The 10,544-nt window shown below is 46.8% G+C and overlaps 1 long non-coding RNA gene across 1 annotated transcript; it reads right to left on the bottom strand.

Moving 5' to 3' along the window:
- Positions 1–2,168: 2,168 nt before the first annotated feature.
- Positions 2,169–10,331, bottom strand: LOC308342408. Its single transcript, XR_013966782.1, has 4 exons — positions 10,093–10,331; positions 6,736–6,812; positions 3,236–3,313; positions 2,169–2,665 (listed from the first exon to the last, which is right to left on the bottom strand). It is a non-coding gene; the product is annotated as an uncharacterized lncRNA (long non-coding RNA).
- Positions 10,332–10,544: the final 213 nt, after the last annotated feature.

Below are 10,544 nucleotides of genomic sequence, written 5' to 3'. Positions count from 1 at the left end.
CTTCCCTTCCTGGGACAGGTCCAGGTGGACTCTAGCCCCTTGGTTCCTTCTGACTATAAGATGAATACATAATGGTATGACAATACCATTAATAAAAATATACAGTCTGGAGTACCTGGCTGGCTCAGTTGGTAGAGCACTCAGGGTTGTGAGTTCAAGCCCCATGTTGGGTGTAGAGATTACTTAGAAATAAAATCTTTTGAAAAATGAAAAATAAATTTAAAAAAATACACATCACTTTGTAGTCCTCAAGGAGGAGGACAGAATAGTATTCCGTGGGAGAGATCAAGAGCCTTTCTTTGGCCAGAGCACAGGTGCAAAGGCTCTCGTCCCAGCCACCTGTGATCTGCACACTTGACAACGGTGGGGGAGGCAGCCACGTTCTTCTCCCCAGGCCAAGCATGGAAGAAGGAAGACTGGATGATCGTGGGAGGGTGCCAGCAAGCCCTACAGGACTGACCCGCCAGGTGGGGGAATCACACCAGCAGCACCTAGGATGGGAGGTCAGGGTCTGGATTCTCCCTCCCGGATTTGGATCCCAGCACCACCCCTGGGGAACCCTGGGCCAGTCTCTTAGCCTCTCGACTACTTAGTTTCCTCAGTGTGTCCATTTATTTGTTTGCATAGTCACAGTATTTTAGCTTGCAGACAACAGAACCCATTCTGGCCGGTTGAAATAGAAAGGGAATTTACTTAGGGATGTTAGGCTTGTCGGAGGATAGAGAAACAGGCTCTAAATACAGGTTTCAGGAGCATCTCCAAAAGGCACGCTAGAAAATCAGACCAATGGGGGAGCTGCTGCCACTGCTGTCACTGCCTGCCGCCACCCAGCCAAGCCACGGTGTCCCCCACGTGCATCCGTTCCCACCCGGAGCTCACCTCCTGGTTGGTATCTCAGATGCGTGCGTGGGATCTGAGGAAAGGAGGTCAAACGCCTGCACCCTAGCTTCCGGGGAGGCAGGCTTCGGCTTTGGGAAGAAGGAACTCAAGATATAAGGAATAATCAAAATGTAGAAAGGAATTTTTAAGATCGTTGGGCAAGGCCAAATATCAGTACATTTTCTCTCTTGTCTATTTCCCCCTCCTTGAATATAAACTCCACGGGGTAGGTGTCTTTGAGGGTCTTGTTTACCTCTGTGTCCCCAGCACCTAACCTGGAGCCTGTGGGGAACAAACAAATAAAACGTGGGTCATGAAAGAGCCACCTGGACTTTGAGGCTTTGACAATTCGCAGTCACTCAGGGGGCTGGAGCTCCCTTTCCCAGGGGGGAATCTGCTCCTTCTTAAATCAAACAGTACATTTGATTTAGCGAACTGCGATGGGACCCCGATTCCTCCCCAGCCCCTTGCCTGATGGTGAAATTGTCTTCATCTTCTATTTCCCAGTTCTGACTCATCTCTTCCTGGAGGCTTTCCTTGATATGCAACTCCATCACTACCACCACTGTCATCACCACCATTAGCACCTTGCCCCTGGGAGCTGGTTTGGTGTGGTGGTTAAGGCAAGCTCTAGGGACACCTGGGTGGCTCAGTGGGGTAGGTGTCTGCCTTTGGCTCAGGCCATGATCCTGGAGCCCTGGGATCGAGCCGGTGGCGGACTCCCTGCTCAGCAGAGAGCCTGCTGCCCCTCACCCTGCTTGTGCTCTCTCTCCTTCTCAGTTTCTCTTTCAAATAAATAAATAAATAAATAAATAAAATCTTAAAAAAAAAAAAAAGGGAAGGCAAACTCGACAGTCTAACTGGCTGACTTTAAATACTCGGTGCAGCTCTTACTAACTGCTGGAGCGTGGATAAGTCATGGTAGCATTTTGAGGATCATTCTCCCCATCCGTAATGATTTTGAAGATGATTCTCCTCATCTAAGTCACAGAGCTGTTGTGAGGTTTAAATGAGATATTGTAAGAAAGTTCTTTGAAAGGGGCTGGGTGCAGAGAGCTAGCTCGATTGCTACAGCTGCCTTTGCAATCCTCACAGTTCTAGCCTGTACTGGGACAACACTGATTGTTTTCATGGCTGCAGCCCCAACTTAACTGGAAATCAGGAACTGGGGTGTCCTTTACTCCCCTTCTCCATACCTCTCTATGCACCTGTTGTATGGATCAGGTGCTCACTCGGTGTTTGCTGGGTAACCAACCAACTAAGTCAAAGAAATCACAAATGCAAAGGCTGATAGATAAAACACCCGAAGTTTGTATATTAGAAAAGTAAGAGATGTAAATGTCACCTGGGAGTGGGGAAAATGACAACTGGTTAATGTCTATATTATGTAAGGATTTCATACACACCAATGAAAAATAGGTTGCTAAGAGATATCTGGACAAAGGTCACAAGCAAGCAATTCAAGTGAAGAAATAGAAGTAGTAAGTAAACACGGAAGAATATTCAACCTTCAGCAGGAAATAAAAATGAGATACCAATGAAAGCAAGAATAACATAGGATATATAATTCAATAGGAAATTGTAACACCACAAAATGTCCAGTAGCAGAAGGATGGTTCCCTAAATAATGACACCTTGATTCAATGGCATGGTGTTCCACCATCAAATTATCACAAAAATGTGGAAACAAATGCTTACAATACAGTAGGTTTCCAAGCGGACTGCAAAATTGGATTCAAAGCATGATCACAAGTGTGCAAAATAGTCATCTTGACTCGATGAAAGCCTGGCAGAAAATACAAGAAAATGAAAGCAGTCACCTTGATAATGAAGCAGAACTGCACAGCCTACACCATACACCAGACATTATGCCAAGGGCTTATTTCTACTAAACAAGAGTACAGAGAAGAGATATAAGAGCTCACGGAAATAAAAACAAGACCACTGAAGGAAATAAAACAAGCTGTCAGGATTCAGGAAAATTATGATAGCGCAGAATTAGAGTCAGCGTGAAAACAGCATCAAGAGCATAGACACTGCTGAAACACCACAAGAATGTGAGAAAAAATAGAATGAAAAGACTTTTTTAAGTTTAAATGATGAGAGAAACGGACAGAGACCATATACATGTAACAGAAAAAGTAAACAGAAAATGACATCAAACAAATCATCTAAGATATCATTCAAGGAAATGCTTTAGGAAAAAAAGGAGACATTGGAAAGGCAATGAGACTCAGGAAAATTTATTCATAAAGATCAATATCAAATCTATCCTAATAAAGGTATTAGATCTCAAAGTCAAAAAAAAAAATAGTAATCCTTTGGGCAACTCGACAAAAGGGAACCAGTCACTTACAAGGAGGGGGGAGGATGCCAGGCTGGTCTCTGGCTTCTTCATGGCAGCATTCAGCATGAGAGCTCAACAGAGCCCCACCTACAAAGTCAGCAAGGAAAGAAAGTGTGACTCAAGTGTTTTATTTTGAGGCAAACTGCTGATCAAGAATCAAGGCAGAAGACAACATTTTTGAACATGTGTGGGAGTTTGGAAGCTGAAGTAAAAGCACAGTCTGGATTTGTTGGAAGAACAGGACTGCTTTCCTTTTGGTGACCCCAAGTCTTAGACTGGGGTTCGTTTGTGCGTTTCTTTGACAGATGCATAAAGACCCTAGTATGTGTTGGGACCTGCGCCCCAGACTATAAATGATCTTCTACCAAGTGCTGGAGAGTGTGGAAGGAAAGTTTCCTCGAAAAGGTGAGTTGGCTTTTCCAAGATAAGTGGGAGTGAGTACATGAAGGGAAGGATATTCCAGACAAGGAGAAGGGCAGGCAGGCACGAAAGCATAGGACAGATATTCCGAGATAGAATTTAAGATCTCAGCAAGGGTATGTTCCGGAATGTCCAGACATCTGGAATGGGATGAGTGGGTAAATCCTAAAGACTCAGGATTGGGAAAGGGTAAGAGGCCTTGCATGCTAGGTTTTAAAAAGGCTTAAGCTTCTCTGCACAGAGACTCTGGAATCTTGGAATGGTTGAAGCATGAAAACCACTGTGTAGTTGCAAGAAGAAAAAGATGAGAGGTTCTGTGAGGACTCAGATTTCACGATTCCCACAGCTGCTTAAGCTGGCATTCATACTTGATGATGCACATTCGAACCGTTCCCTTTAAAGTCAGGAACAAAGCAAGGTTGGCCACTAATGCCGCTTTTGTTCAATGTTGCGCTGCTAGTTCCGGCCAGCACAGAAGGACTTGAAAAAGAATTTAAAACCTTAAGGATTACTGTCACCATCTAAATATTATTCGTTGCTGAGTTAAGAAGCGTGCTTGTATATTTTCTTCCTTCTACGTCCTTATGTTTTTCCTGGAGGTGGTTTTTGTGGGTTTTCTCTCTCTCTGTCTCCCTCTCTCTCTCTTTTTAAGTAGGCTTCACGCCCGGTGTGGACGCCAACCTGGGGCCTGAACTCACAACCCTGAGATCAAGACCTGAGCTGAAATCAAAAGACAGACGCTTAACAAACTGAGCCACCCAGGCGCCCCTTTCCTGGAGTTTTTAATTGTCTTTTCCTTTGTTCTTGGACTATTTGCCTTTTTTATTGAGGGCAGAATCTTCCCAACAACTTGGTAAAGTCAATTTTCTCGCCCCCAGTTTATGGATGGAGAAGGAGGCTGTAAGGGATTGACAGAGACCACAGCCAATACATGGCGGAGCTGGGATGCCTGTCAGTCTTGGTGGGATGACCCTTGTCAACCCTGGGCTGATGCTGACGAGACGAGGTGCATGTCAGGGAGACGGGGTGTGCAGGGAGGGTATGTCTCCATTATTTGAACTTCACCAAGTTCAGAAAGAGGAGGACAGTGTAGAAAATCCCACAGGGCACCTCATTCATGAAAAGTCTATGAAATGATGCCCGGACAGGTAGCCAAATTGGCCAATATATAGCTTCCCAAGGGGCCACCCTGTCCCCAGCATCACAACTTTTGCACATTCCATCCAACACCCAAGCACATTCCAGACACACTTCTTGTGCCTGAATCCCCCTCATCCTTCAGGTCACCACATTCTTTCCTTCTTCAGAAAACAGCCCACACACACCTTGTCTCCTCTTCATCTCCTCTTCCCTGGATGGCTCACAGCTCAGGTACCAAGTCAGCCTCCTTCCTCCCCGAGTGAGGATATTTCTCGGAGGCTCCCTAAGGCCTGGGGTGTCCATCCCACCAGCTCATCAAATTGGCCCATTCCTATAGAGGTCACAGTCTCAATGCTAGTGGACACCATCCCCAGCACCTGCAGCATTAAGGGAAATAAAGTACTTGGAATAATCCATGTGATTTTGCGCCTGGAAGCAGAGGACTTCTTTTTGAGCACAAGTGAGAACCCCTCGGGGGTTCCCTCCCTCCTTCAGAGCCCCCACATCTAATCATCTATCCATTCAATAAATTGCTTGAGCACCTGTCCATGCCAGGCCCATGCCAAGCACTGGGTATACACACCAGGACAGGCCACCCAGTTGAGAGACAAGTGGGAGCCAAGATTCAGTCGACAGACCGATCACCAAACTAGGCTCATAAAGCTGTGTCTGCTCAGAGGGGTGCCTTTTTCTAGTTCCTTTGCAAGCACCATATGGGCTAGAAGGAGCCCTTACACATGAATGAATTAAACCCACGTGGTACTTGGCCACGTGGAATTACAGGCCAGTGGGGGGCAGACAAGTGATTAAACAACTAAATATGTAATTGGAATTCACTCTTACTTTGCTGGTGAGGACACTTGGTTCCTGAGAAGCCAAGTCACTGGCCCAAGGCTGCTCAGCTAGTCAATGACAGAGCCAGGGTTCAGACTCAGGTCTCCTGGCTCTAAAGCCACAATCCGCTCTGCAGAATGAAAGAGGCTTTGGGGATACATCAGTATTCAAGGTGAGCATCAGTCCCAAGCTTCATCATCACAGTTTTTCCCTCTTCCTGACCACACAGGTGATAAACTTGGCCTTCTCTGATCCTGAAGGTCCCTCCTCTTGACCTTGCCAGCCTCTGCGGCTCAGCTCACTTGGATACACCTACTGCCTATTGCAGAGGCTTTTAATGAAATGACATTTTTTACTTCCTGACTCATGTGTCTTCTGGACCCCGTCATTCATCCCAGGGGCTGGGCTGAGGACGGACCTGAGTGATAGCGCCTCTGCCATCCCATGATTCCGTTCACCGTGGCAGCTCAAGCCATCATATATCTAGGAATAAGCTGATAGGAACAAAATTATAAAATTTTACTGAAGGGCATAAAAAAGGATCTGAATAAATGGAGAGACACACCATGTTCCTGAATGGAGAAGCTCAGTATTATAAAGATGTCAGTTCTCCCCAAGGTAATCTATAAATTTAATATAATTTCAATCAAGATATCAAAGGTCCTTTTTTGGGAATTTGACAATCTGATTCTCAAGTCTAACAGGAAAAAAAATACACAAGAATAGAAGAGCAAAAAAAATTTTTTTTAAGAATTTTTTATTGTAGTAAAATACACATAACATAAAATTTATTTTAACCATTTTTTAAAAGATTTTATTTATTTATTTGACAGAGAGAGAAAGATCACAAGTAGGCAGAGAAGCAGGCAGCGGGGGTGGGGGTGGGGAGCAGGATCCCCGCTGAGCAGAGAGCCTGATGCGGGGCTCGATCCCAGGACCCTGAGATCATGACCTGAGCCGAAGGCAGAAGCTTAACCTACTGAGCCACCCAGGCGCCCCTGAAACTCTGTCCCCATTAAGCAATAATTCCCATTTCCCTCTTTCTCTGTGAGAAAAAATAATTTTACTGAATAAAAACGAGGGGGAGCTATCAAGGCAGAAATAGAAGTACTTACAAAACAAGAGAGTTTTTCTCTTTCGCTTTCTCTCCTCTTCTTTTTTCCGTCCATCCATCATCTATCTTTTTTTTTTCCTAAGGAGATGGAAATTTTTGTTGTTGTTGTTGTTTTAAAGATTGTTTATTTATTTATTTGACAGAGATCACAGGTAGGCAGAGAGGCAGGCAGAGAGAGAGGAGGAGGAAGCAGGCTCCCTGCTGAGCAAAGAACCTGATGTGGCAGAACCCCAATGCGGGGCTCGATCCCAGGACCCTGAGATCATGACCTGAGTCGAAGGCAGAGGCTTTAACCCACTAAGCCACCCAGGCGCCCCAGGGAGATGGGAGTTTATTAAATACACAGCAAGGGAGCGTCAGGCAGGACAGCAGAGGAGAGACTGTCTGCCTGTTTATCTTAAGTGGAGCATTTCAAATCCAGGAGGAAAATGTATTTAATCAACAGCATTAGGACAAATGGCTCTCCAATTTGAAAGATAGAACATTTGAACTCTGCCTTACACCAGACACACATCCAAAGTACCTTTGATTTAAAGAACTGAATGTAAAAAACAAAACCCCATAAAAGCTTTAGAAGAAAAGTAGGAAAGGTGGGTAGACTCGACTACATTTACCTTCAGAACAACTGCGACTACGTGAGCCGAGTTAAAAGACAAGTAACGGACTAGGGGAAACACACCTGCCTTAGACACGCAGGAAGGCAGAAAACACAGATCTCAAAATAACAGTTTTGCTTTTAGGTTTTCCACTTCCTCCTGTCAATCAGAGGCTTCACTTTACCTCCGGGAGAATTAGTGCCTTCATAGCAGGAATAAAAAGAGAGAGAAACAGCCAACGTTCAGATGTCATTGTTTTTTAACTTCCCGGATAGTCAGCTGAAGCCCGCATCAGAAACCACACTTTGGAGAGGCAGAAGCTTTGATCTGCAAGAGGCTGCTTGTGCTGAAGGGAAATGCTCTTGAAAATCAAAAGGGTAGACCCTGAAGGAAGCTAGAGACAGAGTTTACGTGTTAACTATAGATTGAAAAGAGGGCAGAGAAGACCCAGACTATGTGCCACCTAGAGAAATCAATGAGGACACTGGGCTGGGAGGGAAGAAGGGAGTGGGATCAGACATGACCTTGGAAGAGGGCAAGGGGGACTGGGATGAGGGAACCAGACCTCTGGGGCCACAAGGAGGGGAAAGGAGTCAGTGCCCAGAGACAGCTAAGCCCTCCATCATCGCTGCCAGGGGGCTACCTGGGGGCTGGATCCTCTATGGCCACTTACGTGGGCAGGCCACTTTGGGCATTCAGCTCTTCACTCTCCAGATGGGGCCTTGGTTGACAGTTGTCTAGAGTGCTCAAAAGGAGTGATGCTCACCCCATCCTGAGATTTTGCTGAGGAGCTCCATCCACATTTATCCCTATCAATGCCCACCCCGATTTAAATGACTTAGGACTTTTATCAGTCTCCTAAACCCAGGGGTGGGATCTTTGACACCATAGAGGAGGTGGTACTATGGAAGTGAAGATCCCTGGCAACCTGTACTTGGCTAGAACTCGCTAATGAATGGTAAAATCTACTCTGGCTAAATAGAGCCACAATATATAAAGAACTCTTATAAATCAATAAAAAACAGATGAATAATCCAATAGAAAAATGGGCAAAAGATATGAAAAATAAAATTCACAGAAGAAATACAAACCTCTGATAAGTGTATGAAAAGATGCTCAGTGTGAGCTCTAATTAGGAAAAGGCAAATTAAAACCATAGGATGCATTTTGCTTATCACACTGGCAAAAATTAGAGAGGGAGATAAGGGGAGAAAGCACAATCACGTGCCACTGGTAGAAGTATTTACTGACGAAAACCTTAGTAGAAGGCAAGTTGCCAGTGACCCAGAAATTCTAAACGTGCATGCCTTTAAACCCTGCAACTTCCACTCCAACCAAAATGCCCCTTCCAGGCGATGGTTGAGAAAATCACGAGTCAAGGGGTCTCCACCACTTGAGAGCAGGAGAGTTGTTTCCCAGCCATGTTGTTAGAGTGAGAAATTGGGTAACAGATTGGAGTGCAGTTTGGGGTGCTGCCATTTAAGGAGGGTGGGCATGATAGCCTTGATGGACAGAGTGATTCTTCAGATGTGGGAAGTGCGAAGTGACCCATGCGGGCTTGGGAGAAGACATTCCAGGCAGCCAGTGACGAGAATAGCCAGTGAAGGCCCTAAGGCCGCAGCATCTTCAGGAAAAGGAAACCACGACTGGGGCTGGAGCAGAGCGATGGGCAGACAGGAGCCGTGTCTGGAAGGAGGGCACACCGGGCACCCGGGGGAGGCGGGGTGGGCAGGCAGGTCACATAGGGCCTCGTAGGTCACTGTAAAGGTGTTTGATATTTGCTCCGAGATTGGAAACCCGTGGAAGGATTTCTTATTAAAATTAAAAAGCAGAATATAAGATCAAAGTACAGGATGATATGTTTAGAAACTCATTTTAAAAAAGACTGAAAGGAAATAACCAAAATTGACCACAGCTGCTGAGTTAAGTGATGGGATTATTTATTTTTTCCCCTTGATCCAACTTTTAATGTCCCTTTATAGCGTGTTTGTAATTAGAACATTTTTATAAGAGTCGTTTTTTAACACTGGCTCTAGAGGGGGAAACTAGGCCGGAGGAGGAGGACGCAAAGAGCAACAGAGAGGGGCGTCTGGGCGGCTCAGTCACTAAGCGTCTGCGTTCGGCTCAGGTCATGATTCCAGGGTCCTGGGATTGAGCCCTGCCTCAGGCTCCCTGCCCGGTAGGAAGCCTGCTTCTCGCTCTCCCACTCCCCTGCTTGTGTTCTCTCTCTCTTTCTCTCGCTGTGTCTCTCTCTGTCAAATAAACAAATTAAATCTTTTAAAAAAAAAAAGAGTAAGACAGAGAGTTAGAGGCTGAGGAGAGGCCAAGATGGAGGCAGACATGGAAGGAAGCAGCGTTGAGGTGGGAGAGACAGGACTGGGTAGGCCGGATGGCGAGAGGAGAGATGGTCACCAGCATGGGTCAGAGAGGAGGCCCAGCCCACCACAGCCTCACCAGGACTTGGGCAGCTGAGCCGCATTCCAGCCTCTCACGAGGCCCCAGGGCTGCTTGGGTGACCCTAAGCAGGGAAGCCACATGAAGGAACCTGAGTGCTCACAGGGCCCCTCTCTGTGAGCAGGAACCGGGACAAGCCCTCTGAGAAGCAGCTGGTACTTCTGAGAGCCAGGCAGGGGCTGCACAGCGCTTTCACACAACACACACACACACCTACACACACACCTACACACACACCCCCAAAACACACACCCCCCCCGCGGAGGGCCCACAAGTCTGCCACAGCCTGCACGGAGAAATTCTGGTACCTGGTGAGAGCCGGGAGTCTGGGCTGGAGGCACCCAGCAGGGAGGGCCGCAGCAGCACCTGAAAGCAGGAATTCTTTTCAGAGGCTCTGTGGGCATCGGCCAAAATGGCTCCGGATGCTGGTGGTGCCCCTCCCACATCCCCATGACCCCTGACTGGAGGCAGTTGGGGAGACCGTTTTTCTCTGGGCGCCTTCCCCCTCCCCACATCAAACTGCCTGGTGTTCTCTGCTCTCTGTTTCACCGGGGAGGGCCTCTCAGCCCACCAGCTGGGAACAATTTAGAAACACAGGAAGCTGATGCCCCTGGGGCAACCGTTAACAAAGGGGGCCCAGAATCTTGGAGAAACACCTCCGCTTTCATGCAGGCCTCAAGTGGGACGATTCTGAGGCTCTTCTTAGTCCTCAGAAGGGCCCCAGCCAAACTGAGCCCCGTTGCCCACAGAGGTAACCGAC

This window comes from Martes martes (genome assembly GCF_963455335.1).
Source record: "Martes martes genome assembly, chromosome: 4".
Lineage (NCBI taxonomy): Eukaryota > Metazoa > Chordata > Mammalia > Carnivora > Mustelidae > Martes > Martes martes.
Note: the sequence above shows the minus strand (reverse complement) of the source record. Positions and strands in the feature narration are given on the sequence as shown.